The sequence below is a fragment of the Bombyx mori genome, chromosome 23 (genome assembly GCF_030269925.1).
Source record: "Bombyx mori chromosome 23, ASM3026992v2".
In the NCBI taxonomy this organism is placed as follows: Eukaryota; Metazoa; Arthropoda; class Insecta; order Lepidoptera; family Bombycidae; genus Bombyx; species Bombyx mori.
In genome coordinates, this window is record NC_085129.1 from 6699682 (window position 1) to 6721249 (window position 21568).

Genomic DNA, 21568 nt, shown 5'->3' on the forward strand with positions numbered 1-21568 from the left:
AACAAAGGTCATGTAATGCCACACCCATTTGTTTCCCCAGCTCATCACTAAAAATTTTTATTTTAATTTTGTCTTCTCTAGAAACTTGTGAAGATGCAGTAGTAGGTAGACAGATAGGTGCTGCCCTCATAATATCATTGCTTTGAGACTCTAGCACTGAAAGAATAGACACATTATGTTTTTGAATTTCAACATGTGGTAGCTCCTGACAACCCGATGCAGAGCATTTACATTCAGCGTACTGCATTGTCAAAGAGTCAAAACGCTGTTGATTATAATTACAAGTATCAATTAAATTGTCCATTGCCAACACATGCTCACTAATGTCCCTCTGTGCTAGTTCATAGTTTAATGTAATGTTCTCTAAACTTGACTTTAAATTGTTTATTTGTGTAGATAAACATTCTATTTCTTCCATGTGTTTGTGATGAATTTGTTGACTCTGTTCAGTCAATACAGCTACCTGGTGTGAAAGTGAAGTTCTCTGCTTGCAAATGAACTTGATGTATTCCTGAGACTTGTAATTCCTCAATTTCCGTTGAGTCTTATATATTAATTTATTAATTTTAACATATTTCCTAAGTTTATTTTTACTTAAAACTAACTGGGAGCGCTCTGAGGTCTCTGCATCACTACCAGTCAGATCAATAGTAGTTATGTCAAAATTCAAGGCAGTATCTACAGCAACCAAAGAGGGTTCGCTCTGAACCAGTTCCGAATATAAGCTCTGAGGCTGCTGTTCCTTAAGTTTACATAACTCTGACCGCAAGTCAGAAATACAATCATCAGCCTCAGCCAATTTATGTCTCAACTGAGCAGTGATTTTCAATGAATCACAAAATTCATCACTGCATTGAGAAAAGGTGTTAATCGTATCCTGCAACTTCTGATTGATCTCAAGAGCTTCACTGTGTTCAATGAAGAGCTGAGACAATTGTTTTTTAAGGTCAGTATTCTTAGAGATGACTGACAGCATCTCCTCTTCATTTTGTTCACTTTCTTGTAAAAGTATATCATATTTTTCGCGAATATTTTTTAATTGTTCTAAAGCAATACGAAGCTGTTCATCAACCTGACGAGATTTGATGCTGCGAGTCATCATTTTAAAATAAATTACAATAAAATATGTAAAGAAAATTTACGAAGTTGCCGGTCAGATTACCCTCAAATTACAAAATATTACACACTCACCAAGCAAAATTACAATTAAATAACGTTTTAAAGCACTATTTATAATTTTACTTATTTATACACCTTTAACACTACTTTGATATGTTTTAATGATATTATGAAGTGTTAGTTTATTTTTAATTAATTTATTTACGGGAGCAGAGAAATCGAACCGAACACAACCGAACCTACCGACCAAAAAATCGTTCTCCAACTGCCTACTTTCAACTGCTTCTATTTTATTTTTATTTTTATGTAATTTTATTTGCTTTGTCTTTTATAGTAATAGCGGTGGTATCAATACATATAATATATTATTATTACTATCTAAGATCCAATGTTATCAAATCTACTGATACCTAACGACTTATTTCAATTGACAATAAACAACACGACCTCTGGAACCTTATGAATCTTAATCATGAGAAGGTACTCGTTTCATGAAGTTGAGAGAGAGAGAGAGAGGGGGGGGGGAGAGAAAGAGAGAAATATTTTGATACATGTTTTAGAATATTTGCTTTAATTTGAAACTAATATTAAATTTTTCATTTCTAGTGCGTCTTCGGAACGCGCTGCGTACACCTGGTTGCCAGACACCAGGATCGAGTTCTGCTCACCATACAGCCGCCGCAAGAGCTCTAACTCAACTGTGTACGAAAGTGATTGATGGTACGAACGCGAACGACTCGAAGAGTCTCTACTATAACCAGACTTTTGTGAAAGTGAAGTAGTAACGCTCATCATAGTGTACAGACAGTCTCGACAAACTTAGTGTATTCATATTAAAATTAGACTATAAACAATCGAAGCTAAATGCCATTGTGAATGCGACAGCATTATATAGATATAATAAGAGACATCTTATTATCAGAGTTAACAATATAAATACGTCCTATATAAATTGTTGATAGGAAAAAAAACGCGAGTATCAAAATTATTATTAACACTTGGCTTAGTGTAAGAATATCAGCATGTTATGATTAATAGGATGTATTGGCTATTGTAGCCTTACTGCTACAAGAATAGATACATAATATTCGTCAGTAAGAAAGTGTATTAGGATGTTGCTTCACTAAACGATACTGAAAAAAAAGTTTGTGGTACCGCCGCATCAATTTTGATCATAAATTCGCTAATATTCCGATACTTCGAATTGAAGCGCTGAGAACCCAGAAAACTTCCTCTCGCTTTGCCGAAAATGAATATTTATGGCGGGCAACGAGTAATGCGCCATTTATGGACAAACTTTGAGCATATTCCGTCGACTTATCGAATGAAACTCGATTAAGGATCTGGTAACAGACAGCGTTACATGTTTTGATAATATACGAGTATTTAATCAAAATAGTTAATCAAAACAGCTTCTAAAAAAATTTAAGATCGTAATTATATGGTTATTTTCGTTTGTGTCATCAGACTTTGACATAAAAACATTTTTTTTTATATTTTAGGTCATCTTAATAGTCATGACAGTTGTAGTTACCAAACATCAGCCTAAACTTTAAATATTATTGTAAGCGTTGACGTCCATTAATTTTTGTTTGATATAATTTGTACCGAGTACAAAAGCGGGTTTCATGTGAATAGCTCGTTAAGATGTTGATGTGTAGATAAGCATTGCATGCGTTAAAATAAAATTTTATCCTAATAAATTACGAATTTTAATTACAATTGTTATTAATTAAGAATTATTGTAAAGGTATGTAAGACACGACACCATTTTAGTGACTGTTATAAAGCATAGATAGGATTAAATAAAATAATTTTTAGCGTAACTCCACCTACGCCATCGGCAAAGAAAAATGCATCATATTATACGATAAACCACTAAAACTTAGCATGCATATAGTCAATCGGAATGTGGAAATACAAATATTAGATAGGGGATTATTAACTTTGCTGTGATTTTTTATTTCATTCTTTAAGTTCGCTTTTGAATATGTAATTATATTATAGAATCATCAAACTATTATAAGAATTATTTTTGTAATGTAGTTCAACATAAAATAAATATGTAATGATATTGTATAAAGCTGTGACTCGTGTAAATATCAGTTTTTTTAATCAAGGGTTTTTCTTTGTTATAGTTTACATATTTAATTTTTAAGCTTAAATGTTGGATGTATTCTATGAATATTTTGTATCTTTCCCTCATATCGTCAGTTTATAAACTAGCCCTAGTTCTATCTTTAATGCCTTTACTTCGTATACTAATAATAATATGTATTTCATACCTAACTATTTAACACTACTATTAATTTAAATTGCGACAAAATGTAAATATATATCATATAATAAAAAATACAGAACCTAAAATTTTATCAATTTCTTGTTTGTATCACTTTGTTTCAACTACAAGGTGGGCTAAAAGAAGTCATCCGATGTTATTTGGCTCTCATTTCTTTTGTAAATGAAAAATTTTGGCATTTAAATTGGCGGCCATTTGCAAAAATAAGAGCATCTTCCAATAGGGTGATGATTTCTTTTGGCCCACCTTGTATCAGTGATTTTATTTTATTTAAATATATCGATAAATTTATATATAACATTTACAAGTATCAAAATTAATGGTTAAACTAAAATTTTGTCGCAAATCTCACTATGACTATCTGTATAAGCTCTATATAAATATCACAAATATTAATTTACTTTTATCTACCTACTATAATGGGTTTGTGTAAGAAGATTTTTCAAAGAAATGCTGTATCATTAAACGTCTTGTATGATTTTACTGCGTGTTATTTCAGATTAAAAATAAATATAGATGTCTTGAAGATGCCTTATCAGCAGTTTAAAAACTGAGACTTGACTGAACACACCATTCAATACAGCTGTACGTGTCTTAAGCAATTATCTACAAATGTTCCTATTAATTAATAAAAGCACATTATTAACAAATAAAATTAGATTATAATCTTGATAATAATCAAATATATATAAATAGGTTGCAGATTGACTTCCACAGTGAAGGTATAACATCGTGTAATAATGTAATAATAATTTGCGTAATTACTGGTGGTAGGACATCTTGTGAGTCCGCACGGTTAGGTATCACCGCCCTGCCTATTTCTGCCGTGAAGCAGTAATGCGTTTCGGTTTTGAAGGGTGGGGCAGCCGTTGTAACTATACTGAGACCTTAGAACTTATATCTCAAGGTAGGTGGCGCATTTACGTTGTAGATGTCCATTATCCATGGGCTCCAGTAACCACTTAACACCAGGTGGGCTGTGAGCTCGTCCACCCATCTAAGCAGTAAAAAAAAAGTAAGTAAAAAAAGGCCTAAAAATGTACATTGGAAAACAAAATGCTAATCATACAGTGAACTATAGCCATTAATAACGCAACATCCTTATTAAACAACCGAATCAAAAGTTCATGACCAACCGCAGGGCTTGGATTAAGGTTATAATTAGCGTGACTTCCTTCGCAATTCCTTTTCATTAGAAACGTAGCTTGTTAATCTTCGCCGGGCTTAACAAGGTGCGTCGAGACTCTTAATGTTTACCATCTGATCACAATAATGACACTGTGTCTTATTTCGTCTACATTATTCGAGCACTGGCAGACACGCTGTGAATAATGTCTCGGAATCGAGGTAAGTTTTTGTGGTGCGGCATACAGAATGCAAGTTTGGAACGAATCGATCTACGTGTTTTGTATTACAGGATTTTAGATACGAATTCTGGATGTAGTTATACGTGAGGCCGTCAGCGCAAAAGTGGCCTAAACTGACTATAGTGGGTATGGAGATAATGAGGCTTGAATTTACTTTGACACTGCTACGTAGGCAAAAACAATACGCGCAAAAATAATGTTTACAAAGCCATCTGTTATCTATGGGTGAAACTAGGGATAAGCCGGTTTTGAATCAAAATTTATTATGTTTTAAATAAATTGCAATTTAAGCACGAATATAAAAAATTGTGGGTTAGGCCAGCTTTGCGCTGTCGTTCCCAAATGTGTACTAAAGTATTAAAAAATAATTAAAATTGATAATAATTTTGGTACTAAATCGCTAAATTAGTCTATAGGTATAATAACACCTTAAATGTCGTCGCCTTCTTTAAGACATGAGATCGATTTCTCAATACCTTTAAAGTAACGGCTACCCTTACCCTAAATGAGCAGATCAACACTTCCAATTCTGGCAGATGTATATCATTACTCCCTATAGGCTTGTAATCCGTTTTACTTTGATTTCATTAAACGATATTTTCTGTTTTGTTATTGGTTAAAGATGTGTGCTTGGTGCGAGTTTTTTAACGTTCTCGATATCGTAAAAGTTAACTCAAATTTGTATGGAATTGGAACGTTTGCCTACCTTTGCCGGTAGGGGCGCTGTTCCAACTTCATACAATTTTGAGTTAACTTTGCACTAAGCACACTGAATAGCTCTTTTCGGAGGTCAACATGCAAAGGCCAATATGAGCGTTTTGATTAATCATTTCAAACAACAGATACTTTTCCTAACTGATAGTGAGCATTTACCGTCGCTCACGCAGATCAACCATGATAAGGGTAAGGATAAAGCAACTACTTTGAGCAAGATTTTAAAAGAGTTCTCAGTGGTTTGCTCGCGGATATTAAAATTTAGAGCAGCTTACTACAATACAACATTGAAAATTAATCCTCGATGTGTGAGTGATTAGTCAAATTCTAAATTTTAATAATATAATTTGTATACTTGATCCCTACTTTTAAATGACCTCCAATAATAATTTTGCATAGCAAACGTTCAATTTCTGTACTCAATAACATTCGAGTTAAACAAGTACCAACAAAACAATTACATAGCCGCAACATCGCCTGACCTAAAAATAATAAAACAACATAATTCAATTTTGCTCACATACGGCATAAAACATTTCATTCGTAACCGTCATGGTCACGAAGCGTATTGAAAAGTTCCACCTGAGTTTATTTGAGTTATTCGATTACGTCCGCAACGGTCGGAAGTCAGAATGTGGTATTAATGTTTGGGATTGCGTTTGACGGATACTAAAGATATTTTAGAAGCTTTCAACATTTTATTTTTGGGTTTGTTTTAAAAAAAAACCTCAACATTAGGGCAGCAGGACTTCGTAGGAGGTTCGGCCCTCTACCCGAAAAAAAAAAAAAAAAAAGGGCAGCAGGACTTTCAACATAAATAGAATACTTAAAAAATATGTATGTGCTTATTTTAATACTAAAATAGGGATATAAATAATAAAATTATATGCTATTATATAAAAAAAAAACCTAACGTAATAAATAATCAGTTTTATTCTTTTCGCTTTCTCACCAACTTCTGAGAGCACATGAGTCGACTTTGTCCTTCCTGTTTCTATAACAAAAGAACAATACGTCCTACTTTGAAGAGTAGTTATTTCTTCAAGCACTGACATGGACTTTATAGGTCAAGGACGGTATCGGCTTCAGCACTAGTACATAGAGATTTTCGCAAATAGAACCCGAATTAAAAATGCGATTTCATTATTTTTTACCAACCACTACTGAAAGACGATGCTTGCTTTAATGATTGCAATTGCCCAAGCTAGAATGGTTTTGTGTTTTGTAAGTAGCGGTAAGAACATGTAGTTTATTTATAGTTAATTTTCGGCAGTCGCAGATATAATTAAAAGTGCTTTTGGGGACAATCCGACCGCGTATCGTAACAGCGAAACCAGTGGACTATTCTAAACGTCGGACATAATATGTATAATGACAATTAAAAAGTAATATTAAACTGTATGAGTAGTTTCATGTATGAACTCGAATAAAAAATATCTATAACAAATATACGAATTCGGCCGGGATTCGAATCCAGAATAAATGCTACAAAACTCAGGAACACAACCGTTCGAACAACCGTCTGAAATGATCATAAACTACTCGCGGGATCTAGTATACATTGCTAGCATTACATATTTAGTCATTTAAAAAATTACGCAATTCCTCGGGACGTATCCTTAGCATTTTGACGAATTTTAACATATCAGATGTCACTCATACTTGTACAAGTGTAGGCATTTCTAATGAAATCTTCTTCTTCACATTATCCTTATGCATTCGTTTCTTCTTCTTCTTTTTCTCCACCTTATCCCACTAGGTGGGGTCGGCACAGCTAATTTTTCTCTTCCATTCTCTTCTATCAGCCGTCATCTCAACACTCACTCCTCTCTCTCTCATATCGTCATTCACACACTCCATCCATGTCTTCTTCGGTCGACCTCCTTCCTTATGCATTAGTTTAGATTAAATAAATGCAATCACACTTATAGTCAATATAGTCAATTCAGATGTATTTACAAGCATTAAAAAAACAAATGAACTCTAAGCTTTTTGACAAAATATTACAATTACAAAACGGAAGGTCGAATTCAAAATACGTCAATTAGTCTAAATCAAACGAGCAGCTGATCCTATTCACCTGCAACAAACAGCAAACATTCAATAAATACATGCAGATTATTAATCAAAGGGACAGTACATAAAATACTCCGTAGATTAGGAAAATTATCAATGCTTAATGACAGGTTTGTTCACATGTATTTCCGCTTCTCGTTTATTGATGCGGAGCGGTACGCATTTGCAGTCTATCAATTAATAATCAATAGTTAAGTTACGAATACTAATGACTGTTTTAAATCTACGATTCCAACTTCTGTGAATTATCGTATCTAAAAAATTGATATTCAATTTATAGATTTGGCATGATGATTTTTATTGTTAACTAGCTGACCCGGCAGACTTCGTAGTGCCTCAATCTATAGATAAAAGACTTATTTTGTATAAAATAAACTTAAAACAAACAAAAGGAATCCGTCCGACGGAGGACACATCAAAGGAAAAACAAAATTGTTATTTTTATTTAATTCCGAGTATTTTCATATTTATCTACCTTTTAAACCTTCTCTGGACTTTCACAAATAATTCAAGACCAAAATTAGCCAAATCGGTCCCGTTCTCGAGTTTTAGTGAGACTAACGAACGGCAATTCATTTTTATATATATAGATTTGATCTTTGGATGCCTTTATTATCCAACTTCCTATCGACTTTGTAATGTTAAAGTTTGTAAGGATGAAGGATGTTCCGAAACTAGTAGCGGAATTTTAATAAAAGATCACAATGTAAATAGTCTACAATATTAAAATAGAGCATTGGTTGTAATATAGTATGAAAAACCTACGCCAAGCGATGGACGGGAGTTTCAAGAAATTGGTGTCTTTCACGCTATTAACGATAATGGAACACGGACTGTAGAACGCGACCAAGTTTCATTAGTTCTATCAAAAAGTAAACATAATCATATATAACAATAATTGTGATTCAAAAATAATTTCTTATAAGTCATACTATGGTTTTTGTAAATAATGCAAAGCAAGTTAACAAAATAAATCAGCTGAAGAACGTGCTCAAAAGCTCGGGATGGGGTTAAAATGAAGTAAGGTGATCTAAAAGTTAAACTATAATGTATTTTTTATTTAGCTTTCGTCAATACTATTTTTAATGGCTCAAATTTTTTATTCTGCTTTAACAAGTATATTACTAACCATGGGAGGAACTGTGAGCTCGACTGGGTTGGTACCACCATCCCACATATTTCTGTCGCGGGACAGTCGTCTAATCTGGTTAAAGGGCTACGATAGCCGTTATTATAACGTAATTAAAACTTGTACACTGTACTCCAGTAACAGCTTAACACCAGACGGGGCGTGCATCGTAAACAATGCATTGAAAAAAAATTTTTTTTCCATTAACTTTAAGTGAATTTTTATTTGCTTTTCTACTCCGGAGCAGTTCCCTTATACTGCAAACTTGGTATTAAACTACAATGTAACTTTATATTGAAACATCGTCAAAATACGTTCACGAGTCGAAAACAAAATTTAATGTGAAAAGTGGTACAGTTAATGGATGAAATATGATAGTATAAAATTTGATAGCAGTTAACCCTAGCATAGGCTCCATCAAAATAGTGTCATTATTCACGTTTACTAACATCGTATCGGACGATAAAAAAGATCTTCAAACCTTATTTACATACTTATGTGTTTCGAAAATGCTTAACAGTAGTATGTTAGATGCTCGATGGATCGGACCTACCCGAATTACGGACGTCAGAAACTATTTCTCACGCCAAAGTCAATAACTTGAAAATACTGTAAACAAATTTCAATAATAGTTTAAGATCTTCGTTTACCACGCCAAGCAAATTTAGCTTTAAAATCAATTGAGTCAAGGCTCTTGATGAATAAGATGCAACTTATGAAGCAGTTAAGTTTCTGGCTACCGCATTCGTATTGGCTTTGCCTTTGTAAACACTAATAGGAAATTCAAAAGTGGGAACCAGTTGAGATGAAACAGTGAATATGTTAATTTTGTTTGTTGAATGTCAGACTGAGAAACTCGGATTCTACGAGTAGAAAAATCCTTTATCAGCGAAATGTATTCGATTCAACTACGCGCAGAGAACCTTCAATTGTTTTAAGATCGTTTATTAAATTGTCAAAATTTGCATTTAATTTTAAATCGTACGTAAACAAATTATACACCAAGTCCATACCGTTTTGCTCATAAAATAAGGATTATAGTGCTTTCACGAAGAAATTGAGGTTTCAATACCCAGCTCTTAGATTCGAATTTTAATTATTGTGCTCCGTTTTGTGCATAATAGATAAGAAGATAGAATATAAGTCGTCGTGGCCTAAAGGATAAGACATTCGGTACATTCGTATCTTGCAATGCATCGGTGTTCGAATCCCGCTGGCGGGTACCAATTTTTCTAATGAAATACATACTTAATAAATTTTCACGATTGACTTCCACGGTAAAGGAATAGCATCGTGTAATAAAAATCAAACCCGCAAAATTATAATTTTCGTAATTACTGGTAGTAGGACTTTTTGTGAGTCCGCACGGGTAGGTATCACCACCCGGCATATTTCTGCCGCGAAGCAATAATGCGTTTCGGTTTGAAGGATGGGGCAGCCGTTGTAACTATACTGAGACCTTAGAACTCATATCTCAGGTGGATGGCGGCATTTACGTTGTAGATGTCTATGGGCCCCGGTAACCACTTAAAATCAGGCGGGCCGTGAGCTCGTCCACCCATCTAAGCAAAAAATAAAATAAAATGATGATTCAAAAACTTTGGTAAAACGCGTTTAAAATATGTAATATAAAAATGCATGCATTCTATGACATACCGGGAGCATTCAAAATAATAAATAACTAACATTCTGAATATTTAAACGAACATGGTATAATAATGTAATTTCTTCAGAAGTAAAATAAACTACGACTCAAAAATACACGCATACTAAAATTGCAAATCTTAAAATATGTTAGGATTATCATTTATAAGATGTTAATCCTCGCATCACTACGGAGACAAACGCCTACACGCTTCGGCCATACAATTCGAAAAGAATACAATAAAAACGACACGTCAATTTATGGCTATTCATTTGTGAAGCAAATGTTAATGGACGGAAAACATATTTTTAAAAAGGATTAAGATTCTATGACATAATATGAAACCGCACTAGTAGTACTGGTGGTAGGACCTCTTGTGAGTCCGCGCGGGTAGATACTACCGCCCTGCCTATTTCTGCCGTGAAGCAGTAATGCGTTTCGGTTTGAAGGGTGGGGCAGCCGTTGTAACTATACTTGAGACCTTAGAACTTATATCTCAAAGTGGGTGGTGTATTTACGTCGTAGATATCTATGGGTTCCAGTAACCACTTAACACCAGGTAGGCTGTGAGATCGTCCACCCATCTAAGCAATAAAAAATAATAATACCATGCACCATATATAAAAGCTACGTATTATAAATTGCATATTGTATACAAAATTGAAAAGTACCTAACTATACACGACCTTGTCTGAAACGCTGGACTTAAAACCTACTTACCGATGCATTAAGATAATATGGTACAAACAAGGAAACTAACCCGTGAGTGCTTTTAAAAATATCAGTACATTACGATAGTCTATCTTAAACGTTACTTTAAATTTCTATAAAGTGTGATTACTATTAATGATACCTTTTAGATACAATAATACAGCTTATCCGTTCGTTCTCATTTTATCTGATCATTTATTTACTGTGATGTCAGAAAATATGTACTGTGTCTATAAAGAGAAAAAGTTGTGAAAAATAACCTATTGACCAAAATGCATGCATGTTTTTTTTATCGCATATCGTCTTATGAGCTCACATCACAATGGCGCTAACCATTTCGTGACAACATAACCTTTTAAAATTTGTTCTGAGATTCACATTGCAATCATTTTGGATTAGAATCCAGTTAGTACCGAACAGGATTGAGAATGTAGCTTAATATGTAGAGAATGAGGTGCAAATTCCTTAATGTGCTTATTATGAAAATGTTGCCGGAGTCAGTTAAGGACCAATGTTCACTTAGATTTTCCAAGATTTGAATATCTAAGTGATTTTTGTTTTAAAAATCTTTTAGACTACGTATATAATTTTACAATTTACACAATAATCTATATATTAATACGTGAAGCAAATTTTTTTTATCCCTTTTTACGAAAATTGCGCGGACGGAGGAGTATGAAATTTTCCACACTTATAGAGAATATAGAGAAGAAATGCACAATGCTAATATTTTTTTTAAATAATGCATAAAAGATACATTAAATCAATAAAGAAAACATTACACACACTACATACCATGATTTGACGCACACACGCATGCATACTATTTATTGTCAAACTTTTGTTCTTGACGTCTGTTGTCAAATTGAGATTAAATATTGTTTGTCTTTTTAATATTTTTTAGTCTTGGCAAAATTTGTGATTATATAAGTATAAAATACAATCGTAATAGTGTACAATCTAACAATTCCAATTAATTATAGTCGAATTTCGACTACTGCCGGGCCTCTAGTAATAATAATAATATATTCTTATCTATAAATTTATAAATAAATTTTGCTTTACGATTTCAAATTTAAGTGATAATCGTAAGATAAGAAATTTACTATTTTGAAAAGACTTACTTTCTTCTGTTTGATTGCACATAGCTTTCCTGTTTGCCACCACCATCAACCGCGACGCAGGTATACCAAATTAATTAGAGCAAATTTCGACTTAAACATAACAGAAGTGCAAATAAAAACAACATTCAAGTATTGGCCTTAACGAATCCGTTTCATTCATAGCTATAAAAGGTGGCATCTCGAGGGATCCTATTTAGAAAGCAACAAGTAATGCTAACAACCCAAGTTTACACGGCTTGGACATTCATTGCCACTTTGATACCGATGGTCGTTAAATGCTGGCTATTACCGACGCCGGCGCATTTACTCGACTCATAATGTAGAGATAAATTCAATGCGAATTATTATTGTCGATAGTAATTGGCATGTTTATACGGTTGGATAACAGAAAAAAAATTATTGTGCAATCGTTTGTGGGTACCATTTTTATTCACAATCATGGATGAACAAGAGATACATTGCACAGTAATTTAAGCTTTATGGACAACAATAAAAAATAAACATACGTTTTCGGAAATGATCTAAATCAAAGATTTGCCCACTTTTCTGGCTTTCGCTATAGTAAAATTCAAATCTAAAGTAATATTGAGCTCTCCTTATGAACCTCATAAAATTGCATGCTGCTGGAGTATTTTTGAGGACAATAAGGAATGGTGAATCAGTAATGGCGAACAAAGGGTTCTGTTTTTTTTCAGTACTATCAACAATGATCATCATGACCAAGACGATAGTTAGGTATCCGAAACATCCGAAATGGTAATACGAGAACAGCTTACAGTTAATGCAGCTAATCAACAAGTAAGTACAATTTAAATCAAAATTTGATTGCCTGTTGTAACACGGAAAGATACTTTTGATGTTTGTCCAATTTCAAGAACTATTACATTTTACATATAAACTGTTATTACAACGACTATAAAAAGAAGCTTCCATTGTTTAGTCGTAAACGTCAACGTCGATAAGAGTTATAAAAATTTAAAGAATTTTATCGAGACAACAATGACGTTTTATAGGTTGACATTTCACTTTATCCGACTGACTAGCCAGTTAATTTTAATAAACTATTCGAACAATATTAGGCTGTGGCGGGAAGTGGATCATAGCGACGAAGGCTTAAAATAATAAAGAACACAGGTATATTTTTGGTTGATATATTTAATTGAAAATTACTAAAGTCAATTATCGGAATAATAATGTAATAATAATAATGATGCGACGAATATCAGCATGAATTGAAAGTAATGAAGAGATATGAAACAGCACATGAGGTATAAATACGTCAATAATTGGGTCCAAAATGTGAATACTTACACACAAATGCATAATAGATTAAACTATTTTAAAGTTTAAGTTTTATTAGTAAATTAGTATTTTCAGATTTAAAGTACATTTGTTATTTTTATTTCTTTATTTTTAAATTAATGGAAACAACAGAAAAATTGAGGCTTCATATTTTAACAGTAAAAGGTTGTTTTGAGATTCCACATAGACCAAATATCTAATGATAGTACACTGGACTTTGTAACTTAACGACGATTAGCCGTGATATTCCCTAACCATCTCCGTTAAGGGAAATATACCTAACTAATCGTATATATATATTACCAAAGTGTAATTTAAAAAACAATATATCGTCTTTAGAAACTTTGTCATCTCTAACAAAACAGATAGTATCGAAACTATCGCACTTAAACTCGCTTCTTTAAGCATCCCTCAGTTTACCTTAACACTCCTAACTTAGCCAGCAGTCGACGCGAGTTGGTGACGTTCTGAATCTTTAACGTTCTTTAAAACCGCATACTGTAAGTTTTATAATACAGCTGTACCAAGTTCGGAAAGTCTGAATAGCATGTTTCGATGCTTCCCCACGATGTACTTTAGAGTTGAAAATATTAGCTTTTGAAATTCACTTAAATGGGTCGATAGTTGACTTATTTTATCCAATTTTAATAGTATTTTATTAATATTAAGTACGTAGAGTTTGGTTTCATTTAAATTACTAGCCTTACCGTTAAGATGTCCATAGATGACACAACATAATACCGCCACCCACTTTCCAACCTTAAGTGGTAACGAGTGACTATTTTGCTATCAAAAGATAGGCGCAGTGTTAGTCTAGTGCCGGCTTAAATTAAATGTATCCACCAGTGAAAACTTTACGTTAGAAAACTGTAACAAATATCTCGAAAGTTACGCAATGAGACAAAAAGAAATTTACAATAGTCACCCAACATTATCAGATTTCGTGACACAATGGTATCAAATCCGGTACCGAACACAGCGAAGGCGGCTCAATCGATGTCAAAGGTGAGATCGTGTTAACAGTTCTCAAACTAAATGTCATCATATCAAGGTCTTTAAGCTTCAATATCGCTCTCACGTTAATAAATCAGAAGAGCTACATCGAATTTATTCAACCGTGTAACATAGATTTGCATAGCATTTGTGTTAGGACAATTTGCAACAATGCCTTTGACATATTCCGGTCATGTCAATCGGTTATTTTCGAGTTACCAGCGGAACTAGAACGTATTGTTAAATATTTGCTTTTATATTATAAAAATCGGCATAAAAAATAATTCGTCATATTAATAAAGAGAAATACATAAAAAAGTGTGTGTGTCCGCTCCGACGCACGACTGGAGTTTACTGGATATAAAAAATTTAACGAAACAATACGAGAAATAGTTCTATATTACGACAACACGATACACTACAGATTATTAACAAATTAACGAGACACAAAACAAACGACTAACAAATATATGAAAATACAATAATGAGAGAAACGCGCGATCAGTACGAGGCTTTGTGGCGGACTGCCGGCGCAGCAGCCCGGCGTCACCTGCGATAACGCATTTCGTGTGACATGCGCAATCAGGCGCATAACGCATTTCGTGTGACATGCTAGTACGATTTTGGTCCCCATAATTTTCATACCCCGGGCCTATATATGTAAATCGATTCTAAAGGAGTAAACTCCAAAAATGAAATATTCCAATAATTTCACAAATCCAAAAGTTTGTGATTGTAATACAGACCCTACTAGAAAAAAATATTTAGCTGGGACATATCCAAGCTTGGGAGAGCAGGAGATGTTTGTTTTTGACAAAGTGGTCTGTATCAGATCAAATGGCCAACGTTAGTATCCCAGGCATCTATGTGATGAGTAAAGTGACTTCTGGTTTAGATCACATTAGTACAGTGCATTCGTCACGGTAGCTACAACCGTCAGTCATAGAAAAGAATCAGAAATATAGTTTGCATTGCGCTTACAGCGGAACACAAATGTAACAATAAAACTTCAAACTGAAGAGGAAAAATTGGAATCACGTCACATTTCTATGTTGTTACTTAAACCTTATGTTTCAAGACAGTGATGTCTATGGACTCCAGTTGTCAATTAGTACAGTAGCGTGAGCTCTGAACGAATTATACAAAACAAAAAAAAGAAACTGCACATAATTACCAAAGTATACCCGAAAATGCCCAAGAATGTCGGTATAAACGAATATAGTGTGACAATAGATAAATATTTTAATTCAGTCGATCCGGCATTGGTACGGGACTCAGCCTAAGGTCAGACATCAGTCACGCGACGTATACGAAGTCTGCTGTCAAAACCCTGACACTCTATGTTTTAATGGAACATGGTATACGCCCGTTTTCAATCGCTTATGAAAGATCTTTTTTGTATTGTCACAAACTAATAATGATTTGTTGTCTTTAGTCGATGTGCGGGCGATATTTTGTGGTTAATTGGCATGATTGATGTTCTCGGAAAGTAAGAATATGCATAGGTCTGAGCCTCTTAATTATGAATCATTTGGATGATCGATGTTTGAATCGATGATTTCAAAGCAATTGGATTTACGGGTCTATTTAGTTATGATTATTTAAAGATCGAATTAGCATAATGATATGAGATGTTACTAAATATGTTGTATTTGTAATTATAATCAATATTTTACAGGATTGCAAACACCGGACTAAATTTTTCTCCTTAAATGGTTAATGCAATAATTAATGGTTAATAAAAATGCACATGCACACAATAAAAACATTTCTAAAATTTTTAAACCCTAGTAAATTCGGAGAGATTTTAGTGGATTACACTACAATAAGGTATTTTTTTTATATGAACAAAATCTGAAAAGAGAAAAGTTTACTGTCCTTTTCGATACACAATTTTAATAAATTTGACCTTTAAAAAAAATTATGTACATTGAAACAAATCGCCCCTACGTACCTAGTCTAATAATAGAAGGCTACCCCGTAACAATCATTTATAACAAATAATTAAGCATCAAATTGTGAAACATTAGCTTTTGTTTGTTAAATAAACGCCTGAATACATTTTGATCCTCCAAAGGTTATCTACCTACCTATCAACTTTCTTAGGGTCCCGTAGTCAAATACCAATATAAAAAGAACCCTTTCGAAAATCGAGAAATCGAGTACATATAGATTTATATATCGTACTAGATTGACTTTTTTGTTAAAGGTAACAGCTATAGAACAATTTTTAACTTCAACGGTCAAAAGCACTGTTTTTTGTAAATTGATTTTGCACCCATTCTCAATCGTGAATATTTTAATGAATACGGAACCGTGGCTTATGTCTCACGCACTTACTGGTTTTATAGCCTAAAACTGAGACGTCAATGTAATTAGCCTTTACATTCGGAGGAAATTTTATAGGATAACAAACGTTAAGTAGCCAATGACGAATGTTGATCGTTACGACAATTACATCATTCTATCGCTCTGTACGCAACATTTAAGACATACAAAAATGTAATTAGACGTAACTTAAAAATAACATGAAACATTTTACTTGCAAACAATTATTACTCGTATACATAGACAACGCTTTAGTTCCACACTCGAACATGTTTGCTCGGATTCAATGATTTGTGTAAAGGCCTTCAGAAATTAAGCAGATGCAAACATAATAGTGAACAATTAGCAAACAACGTTACCATGGAAACCAGAAAATAATACAAAATACGTCGAAACTACCGAGGGATCGGATCTACCGACTTATCATAACAACAATTGTATAAATAGAGTGGTACTTGTGTAAGATACAGCGATTTGAATATATAAAACAACTAAGTACTTAAATAATTTATGTCCTTAATTATGTAATGTATTATTCCAAATTAAAAAAACGAACTAAACCAAATAAAATTACCATATTGGATCAGGCAGGAATAGGTTGTCTTTGACTTCGGAACAAATTTAAACGGATATTTTAAGCTAAAACAAAAAAAAAAACAAAATGAAAATTTCCCTCGCCATCGATATCTGAGTTTTGGCATACAATATTAATATAATATAGATAAAGATTAGATTAGATAGATGAATATATAGATGAATATTATACATATGAGATCCAGTGTATGGCCTTAAAAATAATCTCACATAGTAAGAAACCTGGAGTTTACCGGATACTGCCATAGGTTCTTCAAACGAGAAAAGTCCTCAGCAGTAGGCTACGGTTATGCCTCTGGGATAGCTAATATTCATGAGCATGGAATTTGGGAATTAAAAAAAAGTAGCTAGCAAACTTTATTATTGTTATTCGCTACATCCTTTCATAAAGACCACGCGTCACTATTTGATCCACGGCTACGTAATACCTTACAACCCCATTCGCACACAAACATTCGGAGTGTATAATAAACACACTAAATTGTGCAAACAAACCTTAAAACATGGATTCCTCTGGTACGCTGCTCAAAAGAATACACTATATAAAAAATACTTTGTGAACTCTATAAACAAATAACCCTCGGAACATCAAATACTTTTACATTAACATGCCGTGCCCCTACTTGTTTGCACTTTGTTCTTTGACTATATCTCGAACATAATTTAATACGTTTTTACAAACAGATAAAGCGTTAAAATTTGATGCGATCATCTCCGTGCTACCAGCGGAATACGAAAAAAAGGAGTTTATGTTTCATTAAAAAAAGTATAACAATTAATTTAGCATCAGATGTGTGTATATTTCAAAAAATATGCTCATTTGAATTTTCTGGTGTAAAACGCTGTTTTTTTTTTGTAGTAGTAGTAGCATAGTAGTAGTTAGTGGTAGTAATAGTACTCCCTGCCGAACGAAGACCATAAATATCACAGTGTGAACGCCACCACCCACTTTCAGACCAGAGGATTGTCTCAATTGTATTTTAAAACGACTATCCCATCCTTAAAACACAATGTATAACTATTTTTCTACAGAAATACATAATGTAATGGTGGCTTATAGTGCAGCCTGTCACCAGTAAAAAAAGAAATATTAAAGAAATAACTCTCCTGAATTAATTAAGCAAAAAAGAAAACTGAATCAAAAAATAATATTTCACTTCGCGCTAACTCACATGATTCCTTCGAGTGATTATCGCTAAGAAATTTAACAAATACAATCAGTTTCTAACAGAAAATTAATCCGTAGAAAACTTCCATTCCATCTAAATCTTTGTTCTTGTCCAAGTTTAATGTCATAGGCTTAATAACCGACAAAGTTTGGGAGCGAAGGCTTAAAGCTACGCTTTGCTTGTTATTTAAACAAATTAGATTTGGCCAGTGTTTCTGGATGCCCATCAAATATGCTCTCAATTAATTCTAATTTCGTCGTGATACTGAAAATATTTCTTGCTCGCATTAAACAAAATAGAAGCATAAAATATTACCTCCCGTATTTTGTTATGAAATATTTTGTACAATTTAATATATTTGTGTATTAATTTGTAACCACTTTAACCGAGAAGCAGTCATGCATTCGGTTTCACTAAAATCTTCAAAATAAAACACGCTCGCTATTTCTCTCTATTAATATTAGTTATAGGGTTCGTTGTGAATACGAGTGGCCCTTCTGCCTATTTTGGAGGCCATCATAGGGATAGTCGTATAGTCAGTATTCCAATTTAACATGCCGCTTTATTTTTAAGGTGAGTAACAGGATGAACAATATGATTTTTTATAAATTTTCCGCATATTCAACATTTTCGATTTGGGATTTTCTACTGTTTTATAATGGCGAAAAACACTAGACAAGAACAAATCAGTATTTCGAGACCATGAATACCACAAAGGTACTTACCATATTAAACAAAGTAGAGTCACTTACCACTCAGTCAACATGACGTCTATGGACTTCAGTCTTCAGTAGTCCCTTCCACCGGGTGGGTTGAACCCAATCCATCCGCTAATCTAAACTAGTAAATATGTATTTTTTATTATATATAAAAGCGATTAAACCCTGCTGCCACCTGATATTTATAATTCAAACTAATTTGTATAATATTAATGTAAATAGATTCCATAACGCCTATAACTCTATCTCACCGATAAACTCGTATATTTATATGCAGGTTAAATCGGTAAAATTGTCAACATAAATTCTTTCACCGAATTAGTTAAGAATTCATAGATAGCCCGACGGAGCAATCAAGAGTTTCGACCTCCATTCGTCTTGTTCTTTATTATGTTATACCAGTTTCAGCGTGCAAGACTTATATCGTAAATAAACACCAAGAAACGGTTCACTGGCAACGTTTAAGAGCAATTCGGACCAATAAAGCCAGAAGCGTGGGTTGACAAAATTGACCAATATTCATAGACCTGTCATCTTTAAACCAGAATCCCTTTTTAGTAGCGTTATTCTCACATACAAGACGGGGGTTGGGTATCACTTTAGAATTGATTATATTAACGGTGACGATTGAGCCGCAAATGTGTTATACGTGGGAGTTACTATTTTAATAAAATCTTCATTCATTCTGGGAAACGTTGCTATTTTACGTCGTGTTTCATGTAAAACTGATTCCTAATGAAAAGCTACATACTGTTTTGTTACCAAATCCATATCTTTTCTTTTTTTTCCTACCTATGCTGAGAGCCTTGAGAGGCTATTTCAGCGTAACCTTAACTAGTAGGTGAGCTCGCGGGGCTCAAACCTGACGACATTGCTAACACGAACCCTAGCAAGAGCCGTACTTCGCAGACTCTACCACCGGATCGAAAACGCGACCCACTGAGAAGATCCGGCGAGGAAACTCAGTGGGCTGTGTCTTAGGGTTCCATACTAGTTACACAATATCATAAAGAAATTGTGTCACTTACTCAATCCTGACTCATAGCCATATTACGAGCCATAAACCTTTTCATTTCATTAAAAGCGAACCCAAAATATGTATGTATTTTAAGGTGTGAAACGAAGTTGGGTCGCTGGTTAACTTTTGTTATCATATTCGAAATCCTATAATTCCAACCAAAACGAGAAATATATTCTTTTATTTTCTCTACCTAATCTCTGGTAGCCTAAGAAGCTATACTAGGTACACACTGACAGGTCAACTCACAGGCCGAACCTGAGAGAGTTTGCTAATACTGACCCTAGCAAGAGCAGTAATTCGCAGACCCTGGGTCAGAATCGCAACCCGCTGGGAAGATCCGATGAGAACCTCAGTGGGTTGTGACTATGGACTAGTTCGCACGTCAAACTCTTTATCGTAATTGGCGAGCTGAACAAGAATTTTCATAATAAACTCGTAACAAGTGACGCAGTAATTACACGCAGCAATCAGACCAGTGTAGGAAGATGAAATTTTTTGTTCTATACATCCAGTTCATGTGTACCACAGTCACTTAATTACTTAATATTCTTTTTTTTTTATTGCCCTTGTAGGCACACGAGCATACGGCCCACCTGGTGGTAAGTGGTTACCGTCGCCCATGGACTTCAGCAATGCCAAGGGCAGAGCCAAGCCGCTGCCTACCTTATATATAATAAATTAAATAATATAATTTTAAATAATAAATTTTATAATATCATTTATAATAAATTTCTTGATAATCGGCATAACGAATGTTATAAAAAACAAGATGAAGTTGATCGTCTTAAGTTTATCGCCGTTATCGTCGGTCGCCGCTTATTAAATAAAAAACCCTCCTAAAATGGTTTTTTTTTTTTTTTGGAATGGAATAGAACGGATTCATCATATTATGTAGTATTCAACTCAATACCGTTCACGGTAAGAAATTTTTTTTACGTTAATTTATGTGAAATTCAATTCTTAAGCGTCGATATTATCATCTTATAACGTAACATCGATCGTGGCTCGTTGTGACTCGTTAGCTTAACTCTAGGTTTACGGTGTCCAAGCTCAATTCCCGGTCGGGGTTAGAATTTTCATAGAATGCATTTTTTATTTAAATAATGGGTGATGTATGCGGAAAATTCGTTTACAAACAAAGAAGAATACGGTATTGATATATTTTTTCGAGACACATATATGTACCTACATAGTTTATTACCTTGAAATGAAATATTAAAATCCAAAAAATAAAATTGCAATTGAGGTCTTAAACCAA

General features: G+C 33.7%; 1 protein-coding gene across 1 annotated transcript in view; it reads left to right on the plus strand.

Annotated features, from left to right (window-relative positions):
• The window catches only part of LOC101744630 (toll-like receptor 6), a 130193-nt gene extending 126350 nt beyond the window's left edge, over positions 1-3843 (plus strand). Inside the window, exon 2 of the mRNA XM_012697885.4 lies at positions 1726-3843. The gene's annotated coding sequence lies outside the window, so the exon portion shown is untranslated. The remainder of the gene's footprint in view (positions 1-1725) is intronic.
• Positions 3844-21568: the final 17725 nt, after the last annotated feature.